The sequence below is a fragment of the Columba livia genome, chromosome 11 (assembly GCF_036013475.1).
Source record: "Columba livia isolate bColLiv1 breed racing homer chromosome 11, bColLiv1.pat.W.v2, whole genome shotgun sequence".
NCBI lineage: Eukaryota > Metazoa > Chordata > Aves > Columbiformes > Columbidae > Columba > Columba livia.
This window is the reverse complement of record NC_088612.1, coordinates 9,492,572-9,509,054: the sequence shown is the minus strand read 5'-3', so window position 1 is coordinate 9,509,054 and position 16,483 is coordinate 9,492,572. Positions and strand designations below refer to the sequence as shown.

Here is a 16,483-nt window from a genome sequence, read left to right as displayed (position 1 = left end):
ACCAGTGATGGGCAAATGAAAAGCACCCAGAGGCTTTTGCTGCCACAGTTATTTAATTGTTTTTTGGGGGTTTTGTGGGAAGAAGTGTGGTAGAGACACAACTTTGTGCTGTGACTGAGACTGAAGACAGCTGCAGAACTGCCTGACGGAAGAGAAAGCGAAGCAGCAGACCTTGGGCATAACCAAGACAAGCCATGGCTTGGATCCTCCCTCCTCCCAAGGTAAATCCCTGGTGCCAGGGGCCATTATCGTGCCCCCAGAAGTCACCTCTAACTCACAGGCCACAGTAGCAAAGATCTGGGGAGGCAGAGGGCAGGGGAAATTCACAGCCTCCGTTGCCACTTCAGTGATAGCAGAGGAAAATCAGGTCTTCATGGTCCCTTCTCGTGTGTTTGAGAAGCTCGTTGTCAGCATCCTACAAACTACAAAGTGTCACCCTGGTAACTCTGAATCCTGCCTCAGCACAGATTGTTCTGCACGCTCTCTCATCTGCAGAGTTTAAAGGATGAAGCTGTCACTGGGAAATGTTCTGATTCCAACGTTCTTGAGATAGACTGACACAAAGAAAACAAGTTTATTGAAACGGTGCAAGATGTCTTGATTCCTGTTTACATGGGAGCTTCAAAACACGCGTTTGTTTACAGACAGTTCCTGCAATCGATCAGTGCAGGAATATTCCCCCACAGTGGGTGGGGAAAGAACGTGAAGTGCGGTATTTCCAATCTTCACCTTTTGGCTTTCATGGCTATCCTGCATTTATAATAGACATAATTTTAAAACCACCAGCCATTTACTCTTTTAATGGATATCAGATACTTCCCCAATACTGGGGAAAGCTGGACTCCAGCTCTCTTAATCCTTTTGCTGGGCTCCACAAAACCTGCAACCCTTCAAAAACTGTCTAAAATGTCACCAGGGCAGGGGCTGTTTCTCCATGGGCCGGAATTGAGGATCCTGTCTCTGCTTCCAAACCGTGGGGGGACACTTTGCTGCTCCTGCAGTCCCTGCAGCATCTCCAACATCCCCGCTGACTTCAGCCAGAGTTTCACACTTTAGGGATTTCTTTTGAAAAGTGCAATTTCCTAGACACCATCCCATCATATTGACCCTTTTGGTAAACCTTTGCAGATATATAACCTGAAAGCAAGAGTCTATCTGCAGAGGCATTTGTGCTGCCCATATATAACACAGTTCCCAAGAGCCAGCACCTTCCTTCTGACCTCTGGTGTTAGAAGCACGAGCAGTAACCTGATTTTCTTTCCAAAAGGCCTTTGAAAAAAGAAGCCTTGTTTTATTTGGTATGGAAGAGCCTGTTTCAGAAACAGAAAATATCCATTTCAAATAGCGCTGAGGTTCTGATTAAAGTGCTTTTGTTGCTTCTATCGAGGTGAGATTTCTTCTTTAGTGTGAGCGGTTTTGTTCCTTCTGTCTGTTGTTTTTTTGAAGAGCACTTGCAGAAGCGCTGGCCACCTCTAGATGGTGTGTTTTACCCAGGAGAACTTAAGCCTGTGTCTTTACATAAGTTTTTGCTCACCTGTGTGCGGTCCCGAACACTCTCCAACCAAACCACACAGATTTTAGTATTTCCTTGTTTTCTTAACATGAGGATCTGGCCGCAGCGTAATGTAAAAACGATCAAAATAGATTACTTAGATACTTCAAAAAGGTGTATTATACAGCACAATTGGTCGGACATGTAGAGTATCTAGTATTTAATATATCTACTATGTAACTGATAGTATCACATGTCTCCCGGGTTCAATCCTGTGATAACTAAATTAAACAAAATCCATTTTTTCTAGTATAATGCCTCTGCTCTTGTACTTGAATGTAAAGAATGGGGGAAGGAACAGAGGTGGATAATACCACAAGGCTAAAACGGTGGTGGTGGTGCAATAAGTAACTCCAGCCACATTATTTATTCTTCTTTTCTCTAGACAGCACAGGATGGAGCTGTGAAACTTTGGAGGGAAAAAAATGTATTTTAACATATATGTAACATTCCAACCAACTTTTGAAGCTCTTTGAGAGCTGTAGGTGGATGATTCCTGGCTCTTAAGGTGGTTTCTGTCATGCATGCTGCCAAAAAGGCTAAAAAACTTTCCAAATATTAATTAATTAAGATGTAAAACCTTTCTGTGAGGTAGATTAAGCAATCCTGGCATGGTCTCCATGTCCCAAGTCCCTTTCAGGACATCATAGCTGATCTAAATGTGCAGCACAGCAGTTCAGGGCAGACGGTGGAGGTCTTGACCATCAGATCCGTGTCACAGAGGACGAGCACCACTCTCTGCAGCCTGCATTTGGATCTCAGCAGGCAAAGCTCCTACAGTGATGGTGAGAGGATGGCGGGTAGAGATGTGCAACAGGCAGGGAGTTACACATTACGTGTGTGGGGCTGTGCTGGGGTGTTCTATACACCTTGTAAAATTGCCCTATGGAAAGGTTTTGGAAGACTCAAAATCTGGTCTGTCATCAGATTATGATTCAATTTTGTACCTCTTTTTTGTGCACAGGAGCATGTCCAAGAACAAGCATCACAGCTGCTTTAATTCTGTAATATTTAATTCCTTAATACCCTTCAATACTCAGGAGTGTAAATAAGTAATATCTCCCGGTAAACTCAATATCCAACATACAGTTTGTCACTTACCTGAAATAGAAAATAGTTTCCTTCTGAATGTCAGCATTTTCCCGCTGAAGGAACAACACGAGAGAATTTAACAGCCCAGTTTTGGTAGTGCTAGAAAATAAAGAAGGAGGGCATAGAGAATTAATATCACTAGTTTGTGGCTCGGGACCATGGCCATTTGGGTTTGCTGCTTTTTGTTTTGGGGGTTTTTTGGTTGGTTGGGTTTTTTTTTAAGAAATTGAGAGTACATGTAGTTGTTTTCGCTGCTCTAGGGTGTAGGAATGGGACAGTTAAATTGACTCGAGGCAGAAAAGATACCAACCTGCTTGCACCGTCCAACAGAAACGTACAGAAAGTAATCAAATAGAATAAATGATAAAAAGAAATTAGATCAAAAAATCTGCCGGGCTTTCATAAGGTAAAATGTTCTTCATAACACAGGTAAGGAAATTGCTTGTGCTGACTTCAATGGGCTCAAGATTTTCCCCATGATTTCTAATCTGAAATTGTTGCTTTTAGAATTAAAAAAAAAATCCCTTGTAAGTAGTCTACTTTTCCACTGCATTATGAATAATATCTGCTGCTTTTATTTTACATCTCAGCTTAGCAATAGAACTTCCTTGTAAATAAGGGTTATTTCCACTAAAAGGTTATTATGAAGTTATCTTGGATGCTGAGGCTACAGTCTCAGTTCCCAAGCATGAAAGAATACTTTAGGATATAAACAGCTTTGTTATGTCTGTTTAAACACCCTGTTTCTCCAGGAGCAGCCAAGGGAGGAGTGAGGCACAACCCGGGCGCTTTGGCTGCAGCGTGTGACATTTCACACTTTGCCGGCAGGTCCCCAACAAAGGCCACCAGACAGGAATGGGGCTTTCATGTGGTTATGGCAGGGTGTTGCTAGAGGGTTTCATTTCACTTTTTACCAGGAGATTTTTTCCTCCCGTATTGCTGAGAGGCCCGTAAATACAGTCAGAGGTACCTCTCCCACCGAGCCCCTCTCTGTTGTCGCTTGCTGTGACCGGGGCTGAGCAGACATGTGGTTATTGCTGGGTCCTGATTTAATGCTGTCTCCTTCATTGGTTTCAGACGCTGGAGGTGGGCATTGAGATTCATTCTTACAGCATTCAGGTTTTTTTCCTTATTTCCAATTTATATTCAGCAGTTTTAGCGTGGATGACAGCACACTTCCTTGCAGCAACAAAAGAGCCATTAGGAAAAGAGCACTTGGAGGACACATCTGTCCCTCTCCTGCTCCTTCTTGGCCTCCCACTCTTTTTCAGTCTCCCAAACCTCTTCAACCTCCCAGCCCCTCCAACTCTTTAGCAGCCGCCCCTCCACCACCAAGCCTCTGACTGGTTTTTTGGCCTCCCTCCCACCACCAGCCTCCAACCCCTTCTCAGCCTTCCATCCTTTTTGGACCATCCCTCCCTTTTTAGGCTCCCTTCCCTTCTTGACCTGCAATCCTGTTTTCAGCCTGGCACCCTTTTTTTCATCCTCTCACTCCCTTTTTCATCCTCTAACCCCTTTTGGCTTTCTACAGATTTTTAGGCTCTAACCTCCTCCCACCCATGTCTCGATACTCTTTTTTGGGGTTTCATGAAGGGCAGCACCACAGCTGAGCTATTTTAGATTCTGGAAAACACACCTGAGAGGCTGTTGATCACATTTCTAAAGAGCAGGTTGTTTGCAAGGGAACTGCTGAGAGCGTTTGCACTCGGAATTTAATCAGACCCAAAAATATTCAGAGAAACCTCAGTAACAGCGCTGCTCTTCTCGTCTGTCAGCCGGGCGTCTGTGCAGGCGAACATGGGGAGGAGTGGTAGATCTACTCACACAGATACATCACCTCTGATATTATCGTCTTGCTTTCCTGGGTCCCCACAACCTTCTGGCCATGACTTCGCATCAGCGGTAATTGTTATTTAAGGTTAAAAGCCCTCGTGCCCTTGAGAGAGGCGGGTAGCTCCCCAGGCTGGTCTTTCTTCTCCTCTTAGCCCTGGTAGCTTGGGCTGAACCTTCAAAATAGATGTTTTCAGCCCACACCTTAATGCAACATCTTCTCCCCCAAATTCTCTGCACCCCATTCAGCCCTTCAAATCATTCTGGATGCTTTCATGTGGAACACATGTTTAAGTTTCTTCACGCACAAAGAAATGCATTTTCCAAGCCGTGTGATTATTGCCAGCTTTCTAAAAACCACTGGTGGGACAGACCAGCTCAGATCCACCCCAGTTTTGTCTTAGACTTGTATAAAGTTCAACCAATTAGATTTGCAAGAGAAATCTCAACATTTGTTCTCCCATGCCCTTACCTATTTTGACAGTCAGCTATGGGAGGCGAGTTTAATTTATTATTCCAGCAATACTGACTGTTAACCTTCGATCCTCATTTAGGACAATATTTAATCACAAGCTTAAAAAGCCTTGAAAGGAGTTGTTTTTATAAACGATAATCTGAGCCATTTATCATGCCCAAGGCCTTGAGAGTTAACAACAGGAACATCTGCAAGACAGTTATTGTGGCTATCAATTCCAAAATACAAATACTCAATAATTTATAATAGAACCTCACCATGAAACGGAACTGTGCTATTTTTATTGATCTCAATGCTTATTATATGTGTTACACTCATTTCTAATAATCTATCTGGCCTTTTCTTTTACTTACTGGTGCTTGTCAGATTTAGCTCTGGTTTGGTACTGGAAAGCCTATGAAGCAGACTGGATTTACTGTTTTAACTGTTATTCCAAATCCCTGGGTGAAACAAATCTGAATTAGGAACTAACATTTAGCCACATCAGAGAGATGAATTCTTGTCATTCAAATGAATGAATTAATGATTTAAATTCATTTATTTCAATTATACAATTCATCAAATCATTCCATTCAGTTAATTCAATGAATTAATACACGCAATTATTTCATCTTTGCAGGTTTCAGAGTCCAAGTCCAAATTTCAGGTTTTGCCCTGGAACCATTGTCTCTCATATTAAGTCTGCCACAGAAGGAAAAGTCACCCGGCCCTTACCTCACCTTTGTCAACACCTCTGAAGCAACACTGGAGCACAATTACCTTAAGAACCAAAATTACGCCCAGTTTCTGCTCTGGGATGTCCTATAACACCAGAGCTCTCAACGTACCTGTTCCCCATAGCGCAGCCTCAGCTTTGCAGGTGGAGGCTGCAGAACTGGAAACCCAGCAGACGTGAGCGCAAGCAGAGCAGATGGCTCAGGACAGACCGCTGGGAAGGGAAGAGACATGGAGATATTGTGATTTTTGGGTGTAGGTGCAGTTGCTCCTACAGCCTGAGGGCATTTGCATCCTTAGTCATGCAGCAAAGGGGACTCGGGCAGGGAATGTGGTTCCTGTATTTTCCTGCTTTAGGGTTCCTGTCAGGTTTTCCTTGCTAAACGATGTCAAAACGAGACAGGCGTGGGGTGAAAGCCCTCGAAGAAGCGTGTGAGGTGGTGCCAGAGGTTTCGCAGGCGACACCGTTGTTATTTCTGAGTGAGAGCGGAGGTGGTGTGGGGAAGGGCGTTGTGTCGTGCTGTCTGGGGTGAGTTGAGAAAACAAGGTCATTAGCGATGCCGGGTGGCTCAGTGCTCCAGCAGAGCTGCACCTTGTGCAGCACAGAGAAGGTTTTAAAGCTCAGCTGCACACGCAGCCTCTCAGCATTGCCTGAACTTTCTTGCTCTTACAAATAAAGAAGCTTCATGCAAACCATCGTTTCTCAGAGGAGTCAAATCAGGTGTCTGCTCAGGAGGATTCAGTGATTTGGTTTTTTTAAACATCCCTGACCAGAAAGAGAGATTTGCACAAATAGGTTCCTCAGCAGAAAGGTCTTTTCCCAGCCAGGCTTCCTCGTGCCCTCCCCGGTTTCCATCCCCAGCAGGCAGGTGCTGTGCTCCCGCTCCCTCGGCATTTTGGAGGGGTGGGCTGATCCGCACTGCTGTTAGCGGAGACTTCAGTCCCCATGGAAACAATTTGGAGACTTTTTGAGCTTGTGTAGCACTGCTGTGCTGTGTTTCGCCTTCCTTTTAACTTCCATCAGGAGGGCTGCAAAGCTTTAATTCATTAACGTTTGAAAAGCACTTTGAGGTCCTTGAGGAAGATGCTACAGAGGAGCAAAGTGTTATTACCTCAGATTAGCTGTTTCTGTTTTGCCCTAGAGTCACATCTGTGAGTGTTTGCTGTGCTTGGTGGAAGCCAGAATAAGGGAGTGAGGTCTTCTTGTCAACGACAGCCTCCTGGAGATCTCTTCTGCCAGCACGTTCGTGCTGCAGAAAGTCACCTCGACACTGACCGGAGGTCTGAGCAAAACTTGTGTGACTACAGTCAGACAGGGAATACATTCTGGAGAGCTCAACAGCCTGATTTGCACAGGCAAAATGGAGGGGATTCGTAAGAAGAAACAGCATCCCATGGTTCCTGTGCTCTGGTGCACATCCAGCCAGCAGGACAGGCTGGTGAGAGCTCCCAGCACCCTGCACAGCAGAGAGAACCATGGATCCACTGCCGCCTTGGGTCTGAGGGCCACCCACAAAAGCTCTATTGCAAGGCACTATTTACTGCTATTAGAATATCCAGCCACTTCAGGGGCATATATCCACTTGAGCCAGTTGCAATTAGGAGGCAAATTGCTGCTCCTGCCTTCAGCAGTGTGAATGCAGAGCTCTCTGCTTCAGCTTGGAGCAGATTGCACCCCAATGCTGTGGTGGAGTAATTCTGCAGCATACTTACCTGTAATTCAGCAATGTAACATGCTACGGCCTAAGGGGTTTTACACTTCTATTCCCTGTCAATTATCTCAGCACCTTTCAGATATCTGCTGCTCTCCAGTCCCATCTAAACTCCTGCCAAACCCACCTGCACTTGGGAATCACTGCACAGCTCTGGGTACTTCTGCACCCACAGACTGGGCTCCAGTTTCCCCATCACACACGCCTCTATCTGCTCCCCCGTGTGGGAGACCCCGGAGGGTGGGTCACCTGTAAAATGCTCTCCAGATTTCAGCTGCATTGACCTCCCCAACTCTGTACGAGGCATCTGCAGCTGCTGACTAGGTTTCCTGAGGAGCCTGCCAATGAGTATTTTGTCTGGGCTGGCTTTTTCCTTCCTTTCTTCAATTCTGGGTTTATTTAGGGGTGTGGTGGTGTTTTTTTAATGATGTTTTTCTTTTCAATTAATCATGCTTTTTCAGGAAGTTACAAATAATGAACACAACCTAAGTCTGCACTGCCCGCCTTGTTATGGGTACAGTGAGCCACAACCACATCGCCCCATCTCTGCTCTTAGTTCCAGCAATTATTACAAAAGCTAGCTTTAAACTGTTTGTTCTAACTTTTTTAACAAATCTTATGTTCACTTTCTCCAGTTTGGCACAATCAGCTGAAAACTAACCATGCCCCAAAAATGAAGGGATTGATTTCCAGCTGGGTCAGGAGCCACCTGTGAGGATGCCCAAAATCTTGGCAAGGGAGAGGCAATGGGACACAAAGCAGGGTGAGGGCAGCGGGGGGGCCCATTCTGTCACAGCAGTCTTAGGTCAGCTCCATCTACCCATGAGTGCACCCTCGCTACATCCTCCTCCCTGGAGATGCCCCATCCCCTCCCAGCCCTCTGCCCTGCACTCCAGGCTGCACCAGCCACTCTCAGGTTCCCTGTTTTCTGTACATCCTCTTGCTGTGATTCATCAGTGCTTCAGAGATATCAGTGAATGGAAAAAAACCTAACCAAACATCAGGTTGTGCTGCTCTGTACATTTTCTATAGTGACTCACAAGCCTGACCAGATAACTCCCCTTCTCTCTCACTTAGTCACTCTCTCCCTCCCAGATCGGCTCGTCTGGCTCCTCACTTCACTCACGGCTTATCATCCTGTTTTCTTTGCTGTTCCCTTTCCAGCCCATGCAGAGCTCCGGGATGAGAAGTTCTCCCTCGCTGACCCATCACACACAATGAAGAGCAAAGAAAAACACTGACTGCAGCAACTTTGCCTATGGAGAAACCATAAAGCAGAACTGCACCCTCACCCCCCCGCTTTCTCCGCTTGGGCTATGCACAAATTACTTTGTCATTGTGGCGAAACAAATAGGGCTTCATTATCATTACCATCCTGATGGGAGTAAACAAGTTTATTTACACATGAGCACTGCTGAAGAATAAAGTCATAGAGAAAAGTTCAGGGTAGGTGGCCTGTCTTTGTCATTAGGGACAGCTTTTACAAAATCACTGCCTGCTCGGCCAGACAGGCGGCCATTCAGGCAGGCCCGGGTTAATGAAAGTACGGTGTGTGCTTATTAAAAGGAGGAATACAACACTTGTAATCATGGGTGGTCACATTTTTATTTAATGATACGTATCTTTCCTTTCTCCAACATTTGCTCTTAACCCTTTGCCTCCCACTCGCCAGTCCTCATGCAATGACTAATTACAGCTTGCACAGTAAAATCTGATACCAGGTCCACAACAAGGTAAATCCATTTAACAAGTGATTTTTAAGTAATTTTCATTGATGGCCCTGAGAGTCCAACAAAACAAAAAGACCTCAAAGCACGAAGGGCCCCACATGTGTAATCACTGGAGCTAAAATAATAACAGAAGGACAACTGCAAACAAACTTGCGGGAAGAAACGACTGCAAAACAGAGCCGCTTCCTTTCTTTCAAGGCCTTAGTGTGGCCCCAGTGATAAATCTGTTGGGACAAGGATATTTCAAAGCCAGAGGTTGAGCTCAGCTCTCACTCATGAGAGTCTCAGCTCTTGTCACAGGAGTCACACCTGGGCAGGGGGCTCAGACCCACTGTTCTGCTCTCACAAATGCGACGAAAGCCAAAACTAGTCATGATGTGGAAAAAACGCCTCTTTATCTATGATGTGACCTTGCTGAAGTCCTGAGTAAAATCATGCTACACTAAAAACCCTCCCAACATCTCCAAACTTTCCTGTGGTTTGTCATGACTAACCAGTCTGAAGTGCTCATGTCTGGATTGTGGGGAAGTTCAACCTCAGATATATATTTTTTTTGCATTTATTGGTTGTGTTAAAGAGCCATACAGAAGGTTGTGCACACAAAAAGGCAGAATTCACCACCTCTCACCCAATATTTTCACCTGCCTGTTGCAGGTTGTTATAATACTTCTTTCTGTGGTCACACATGGAAAGATTCTTTGTCTGTCTGTCAGGACCCCTCTCTCCCCACAACCATTTTTGAACTTCACAATAACTTTTGACAGAGGAGCAGAGATGTGAAGACATTAAATTTCCCCAAGTCTGAGAAAACCCACAGCTGCATGAAGAGCTGATGTTCCAGTACGTATTAATTATCACTTCTCACTTAGATATCTTATTCACAAACATTTTCCACTGGTACTTAGGAATGTAAAAACCCAAATTACAAGCAGTTTTAGCAATGGGGAAGATTTTGTCCTCGGTTAGACTTTGCACCGCTGGTCACCCTATCCATATAGGACAGGGAGAGCAAAAAGCTTCAGGCAAAGCTTAGTGCAATGATGTTATTACACTTAGCTGAAACCCATCTCTTTGGTTTCCTTAGCTGGTCAGGGAAGACCTCACCGTGGCTCCTGTCCTGCTGTCACATTGTGCTCCCCTCACCCAGGAGGGGCCAAAAACACCTGTCCCCACGTCCCCATCCGAGGCCTGGGGCAGCGCTCGGGCAGGATGTGCTGCCACTGATACAGAGAGAGAAGGAAAAACATGAACATGTCAGGGCCTGCCCTGGTGCTTTCAGCGCTCCCTGGCCCTATTTTAACCTCCATTTCAAGGTATATTTATTATTCCAGAGGAAACAGCCTGTTGGCTCCGTGAGTTATGATAAGAGGGTGAATGATGGACTTTCCAACTCAGGGCAGCCCAAGCCTCTGCATATTACAGGCTCAACAAGAAAAACTCAGGTAGCTAAAGGTATAATTCAGTCCTGTTGTCATATTCTATGGGAATTCACTCCGGCAAAGCTCCCATTGCTCCTGGGGGAAGTTGTGCAGGAGCCAAGATGAGAGACCATCCGAGACTGCACCGAGTAAGACACCCTCCAGGAGAGGTGACCAACAACCTGCTTCCCTTATGCTGCACAAAGCAACAGATGGAAATGGCTTTTATATTCCTCTTCAAAGCTAAAGACATTCCAAAAAGCGTAGAAACATTGGTGGTGCTGAGCATCACTGAGGGGTTTGGTGGGGGGGTGAAACAGTGCTTTTGGCCCCAGAGGTCCCCACTGCCCTCCCGCTCCTCTTGGGTGAGCGTGGGGTGCCAAGGAAGTGCAGGGAATTGTACACGGCTGCTCTCCACACACCTCATCCCCAGTTTGCATGTACACACCTGGGGTGTGAAGGCACGGATGTTAGTCAGGGGAAAATCTGCAGTAATGAGGAGAGCGGGTGAAGCACTGCAGCAGGAGGGCCAACAAAAGCATTGCTGACGCTCCAGGTGACAAACAGGGCAATGTTGCCTCTGAAATAGAGGATACAGATATATTTACTAAATAGATGTGCAATGCTGAAACAATATGCTTAACTAATACTCATAACTTAAAAATCATTAACCTCTCCTAGCACTTTACACATGCTACCAAGCAACTCCTGGAGCCCTGCTGCTCTCCCCTGTGGGAGGCAAACCAAGACGCAAAGTCCTGATGAGACTGAGAGACACAGAGAGTTCCTGATGATGTCCGTGAATTTGGGAGCCCAATATGAACCCTCTGAAATAAACTGAATGCTTTGAAAAAAGGAGATGGGGGGAGAGTGTTTAATGCAGAGTGATAGGAACTGTGTCCCTGTAAACACAGCTGGGATTAATTCAGGTGAAGAAAATCTCAAATGAATACATGAACCTCTCACCTTATTTACAACACTAGGCTCAAAGGCAGAAAGAAACCCATGAGAGCAACGAGGAACAGCCGAGGTCTCCCCTGAGCTCTGCAGTTACTAAGAGCATCTCTGGGTGTTTTCCTTCACCCTTGCCTCTTTCTTTCCTGTTCTTTTTCCCGTCATTTACAGAAGGCAAAGAGGAGTCACTGGTAGCGCAAGAGTTAATGAGTGAAATCTCGCACCTTGCCACAGCCAGGCAAAAACTTATGAGTCTTCATGTTGTCACGAAGGTGTTGCTGAGCTTACGGTGCATGAAATATCCCAGAGCTCCTGCAAACTGTGGGATTTAAATTCACAGGCTATAATTACAGAGTCTCCAGCACCCTCCCACACTTTGCGATGCCTCCACAAGCAAGAGCAGCAAAAACACCTGTCCCGGGCTCCTGAGGGCTTGCAGGTCCTTGCCCACGGCAGGCAGGGCTGGTTCCCTGGCAGGCAGCCGGGTCCGTGCGGGCTGCCCGCTCCCAGCACAGCCTCACAAGGATTATGGGCTGGGACATGGAATTCTCCCCAGTGCATTTTGGAAACAACCCCGAAGCAGAGTCAGAGCGGTCACGTTTACAAACAGGTGCTCACAGCCAGGTTAATTTGATGCCTTTTTATAGTCAACTCGGGGACCTGATCATAAATGCAAGGCTGGGAGGACATAGAAAAGCAAGTGAGTGAAAACAGCTTTTCTGAGATTGCTTCTGTCTGAATGAAGCCGGGGAACACCAGAGCTGTGAACCCCAGCAATGCTCCTGAGGCTCTTTTGGGGCTCCCCCAGATCAACATCAGCACAACAGACTTGGGACTATCCCACTCCCCAGGCCTGGCCTTGTTTGCTGCTGTGTAAATCATGTGCCGGAAAAAGCAACAGTTTCACTGAGGGGGGGATAAGGGAGTGGTTAAACTGATAGAAAATTCCCAGTTATCAAAAGGGCGTCTCCAGGGTGCTTTGAGCCCACGTTAGACTGGCACTGCTTAAGGTGGAACCTACCTCCATGCACACAGGAGCATCCCCCGTGCCTTTGGCAGGGATTGGGGTGGCAGGTGAAGTCCCAGAGGCTCTGGGGACAGAGGAGGGTCCCTCCGGGCTCCACCAGGGCCAGGCTGTTCCTGGTTCACAGCATGTCTCCTCCATGGCCAGGAGCAGGTTCCCTCCACGTCAGGGTCTCCTCCAGCGTGTTGTTGTGAAGCCAGTTGTGAGGTGATGTCATGAGAGGTTCTGCCCAGACGAGCACAGGCAGGTTTCTGCACAGAGGTGGTTCTCTTTGCCTCCGAGGCACTTTTTGTAGAGTCCTTCCACACCATCCTCCCCTCCCTGCCCCCACAAACCAGCAGCAAAGCAAGGAGGAGGAAAAGAGTTCCTGTCCTCCTGCTCTTCAGGTTATGGCAGTGCTAATGCCAGAGCCAGCTGCTGGGGGAGAAACTCCCCAGGACCTCACTGGGCAGCATCTGGATCACCTGAGGGAAGGGAGAATCCATGGCCTGCACCTGGAGCCACCTTGGGAACACAGCTGCAGCACTTACCTGACAAATCCTGGTGCTAAATGGGATAAACATAGAGGATGGAGCTGTCACAGAGATCACCAGCCAACACGCAGCAGCACCAGGAGATGGTGGTACCTTGGGCTGCGTGGGGACAGTGACATCTGCGTCACGTGGCGTAAGTACATTTATGCTGAGGAAGCCCCTCAGTTCTCTATCCTGATGTGCTTAGTATTTTTTTATCCTGTGCTGATGTTTATCTATCTCACCCCATGGTGATACGGGAGGGTATTTCTCATCATAATGAGTTAGAGAGTTAATATTGGGTCCTCTGGTTTGTGGCAGAAGGTGTACTTGGTGCAGCCTTGCAGCTACACCTGTCCCTGGATGTGTGTGCTTGCCTTCCTCCACCTGTCCCTTCTCCCTTGCTGCAGCATGTCCTGCCAGCCCCCCCACACCTGGGGCGAGCTTGTTTGCTCCTCAGCCTTCAGCCCATCTCACCCCTTCTGCCCACAGGCATCTCTTGGAGCACAACCCTCCAGCATCAGTCTGCACAAACAGCCTCTGCATCCCGAAGAAGAGGTAACTTTGATTCACCTTAGGCAAAATGAGGGCCTTCTGTGGTGTCTCCACATTCTCCTGACGGGACGCGTGCTGGTTCATCGGTGTGGCCAACCACAGCTCATAGCAGCTCCTGCTCAGTCTGCGCTGCCGTGACCCTGCCTGGGATTCCTACCACTTGTTTGTCTGACCCTGCTCTGCCTGGATTTGGGCTGACATCGTGCACCTCAAACACGACTCTCTTCCCCCAGATTCCCATTGGGATCAACATATTGTGGCTCCTCAAATGAATTATTTCAATGATTATTTTGACCTTGCCCAAATGAGAAAGGAAACAAAGGGATGCAGAAACACAGTGTTTTGGTTTTCAGAAACTTCAAATCATCTGACCGAGGAACCAAAGTATTTCAAGAAGGATTCAAACCCATTCGTTTTGCTCTGCGTTTCTCATGAGGCCGAGACAGTGTTTCTCAAACTGCTCCAAATTGCCGTCACATCAACCACCGTCTCTCCCGGAGAACGGCACGACTCAGCGCTGGGGCGGCCGGAGCCCCGCACGAGCCAAGGGCCACCCACGGAGCCTCTGTATGCGTCACGCCGGCTCCGGAGGGCTGCGTCCAGCCGTGGGTGTCCCAGCTGAGGTCCTTCGGGGGCAGCTCAGAGGTCCAAGGCTCTGCAAAGCATCACCAGGCTCCCCGGCTCAGCCCTTGCATCCTCCTCTGTGCTCTGCAAGATCACCCCTCCCCTCGTGTCTGTTTGCTCCCTGGGACCAGCTTCTGTAGCCACATAAAAGCCTTATAATCCTTCAGTGCACACTCTGTTTGCTCCTCGGTGTTGTTCCCCCAGCGGATATTTATTTGAAGGGTTTCATTAAATTATCACACCAACATCAGTTGGTACACAACTACAAATTAATTTAGTCAGTTTGCATTTTGGCTGACCTAATATTCATTATATTCCAGTCAAGTGGATGTGTTTTCTATTTGACAGTTAGTTCCATGATATGATACGTGGTCCAAAGTACTATACTTAGAAATAGAGGTAATATTTACAGACACTCCACGCAAATACTGCAATTACCCGATTAATTATAGCCCTTACATTTGGTTCTGCAGATTACACTCTTAACCCTCCTTTCTCCTCCTTTTTCCCTGTTGCCTTATTTGTATAGAGTAGATGGGAATTGTCTTTAGATCTGTATAAACAAAGCAAACCTGTCTGGTTTCAAATCCTAAACACTGCGTGGTCACTCAGAGCCGCCCCTCTCCCTGGTGCTGTGCTTGCCTGCAGTGGTTTGTTATGGCAGGGATGCATGGAGCGTTACCAGTGCTGCATTTTAATAACAATCGCAGTCCAGGAGGTTGGAAATCAGAGTCTAAACATAGCCCTGAAGAAGGATGAAAAGGGAAGTCAAGAGGGACTTTGAAATAGCATTAAACATGCAGGCGTGCTGTAACCGTGGTTCCCCTTAACTGCAGACAATAAGCAAGCTGCAGAGCATGCTCTGGGGACGAACAGACAGACAGTTGTACAAGGGAATGCTACATGTATACAGCACTTTTCATCCTGGGATCAAAAAAGCACTTTGAAAACTGTGCAACTGAGCAAAATGCAGCCGCTGAAGTCAACCACCCGCACGGTGAGATGCAGCCACTGGCTGCACCAGCCCAGCACATGTTATCAGCTGGTTCCTCTGCTCATTTTTTATGTCTTTTTTTTTTCTTTGTTTTTTTTAAATTTAAGTTTAACTAGAAGGAGGGATTCAGGCAGGAACATTTGTCTTCGTTCTTGCCTGACACTGTATTTGGCCCTTCTAATGTCACTGAAGTAATTCCTGATTTACACCAGTTTAGGAGGACCTGTATGTGGTTTTAGTTGCAACCCAAGAAATGGCAAGAAGTTCCCTCTGAATGGAGGATGTCATCACCCCAGCGTTGTTCTTCATGGGGTGGCCTGGGGTGGAGGTGACCCTTGTGGCACCATGGGTTTGACCCCAGCGGAGGAAACCAGAGCAGAGCGGTGGGATGGAGGTCTGCTCTGTGCAGATGGGGTTGGCGTGGCATTTGGCACATCAACCCTCCAATAAAAACACGTGTAGCTCAAGAGCCATAACAGCTTCAATGTGGTGGTGTTCCCCACCCACTTCTCCCAGGTGCAAAGTACGATGCCGGGACAGGGCGGGGGACAACCGTGTCCCCAGTTTGGCCACGTTTCAAAACCTGTACGTGGTAGAGCCACGGCTCCTCTGTCCACTCGATGGAAAGGATGTGTGTGATAAGAAGTGAAGCTGGAGGACTGAAAACTGCTCCCAGCTTGATGGCAATGGTGCATGAGGGGGATTTCTCAGGAGACCTCAATGTGAAGAAGGAAGCAACAGAAAGGAGCATGAACTGTCCCCATCACCCAGCTCATCCATGTTGTCTGATTTGTGTAGGATTGCTTCATCCCCCCCCCTGCTGTTTCACCCTCCCCTTGCCCAGCTGGGACTGCACATCCTCAGCCTCTGCTGTTTCTAACCTGCTCGCAGGTACAACACTTTCCTGCTTCCTTTTCCCTTTCCTAAGTGACAGGGTTCCTGCTCCTCATGAGGAGGTTTCCTACGGGTTTCCTTTTGTGCTTAAGCACCTTGCAGTCAGGAACCCTACAGTAATGCAGTTTCATTATCTGCATGCCAAATCCATCAATGAGCGCATCTCCAAGGTGAAATAAAAACATGCATTGCAAATGAAATGCTCTGTTGCTCCCCTTTGCCTCCTGCCATCACCAGAGATCTTTGTGGTTAGTGTGCAAGACAGCTCTTCCCTACTAATTAACATTTAAAAGTGTTCCTCTCTCACCCTGCCACTGTGACACAGGGGCTGTTATAGCCCAGGTTGCTCCTTGAAATAATTCATCGCTTGAGAAACATCAGAGGCCTCATTGTAATCCCACAG

General features: G+C 47.1%; 1 long non-coding RNA gene across 1 annotated transcript; it reads left to right on the top strand.

Moving 5' to 3' along the window:
- The first annotated feature begins 12,750 nt into the window (after window positions 1-12,750).
- Window positions 12,751-14,363, top strand: LOC110355697 (uncharacterized). Its single transcript, XR_002408552.2, has 2 exons — window positions 12,751-13,167; window positions 13,506-14,363. It is a non-coding gene; the product is annotated as an uncharacterized LOC110355697 (long non-coding RNA).
- The last annotated feature ends 2,120 nt before the right edge of the window (window positions 14,364-16,483 follow it).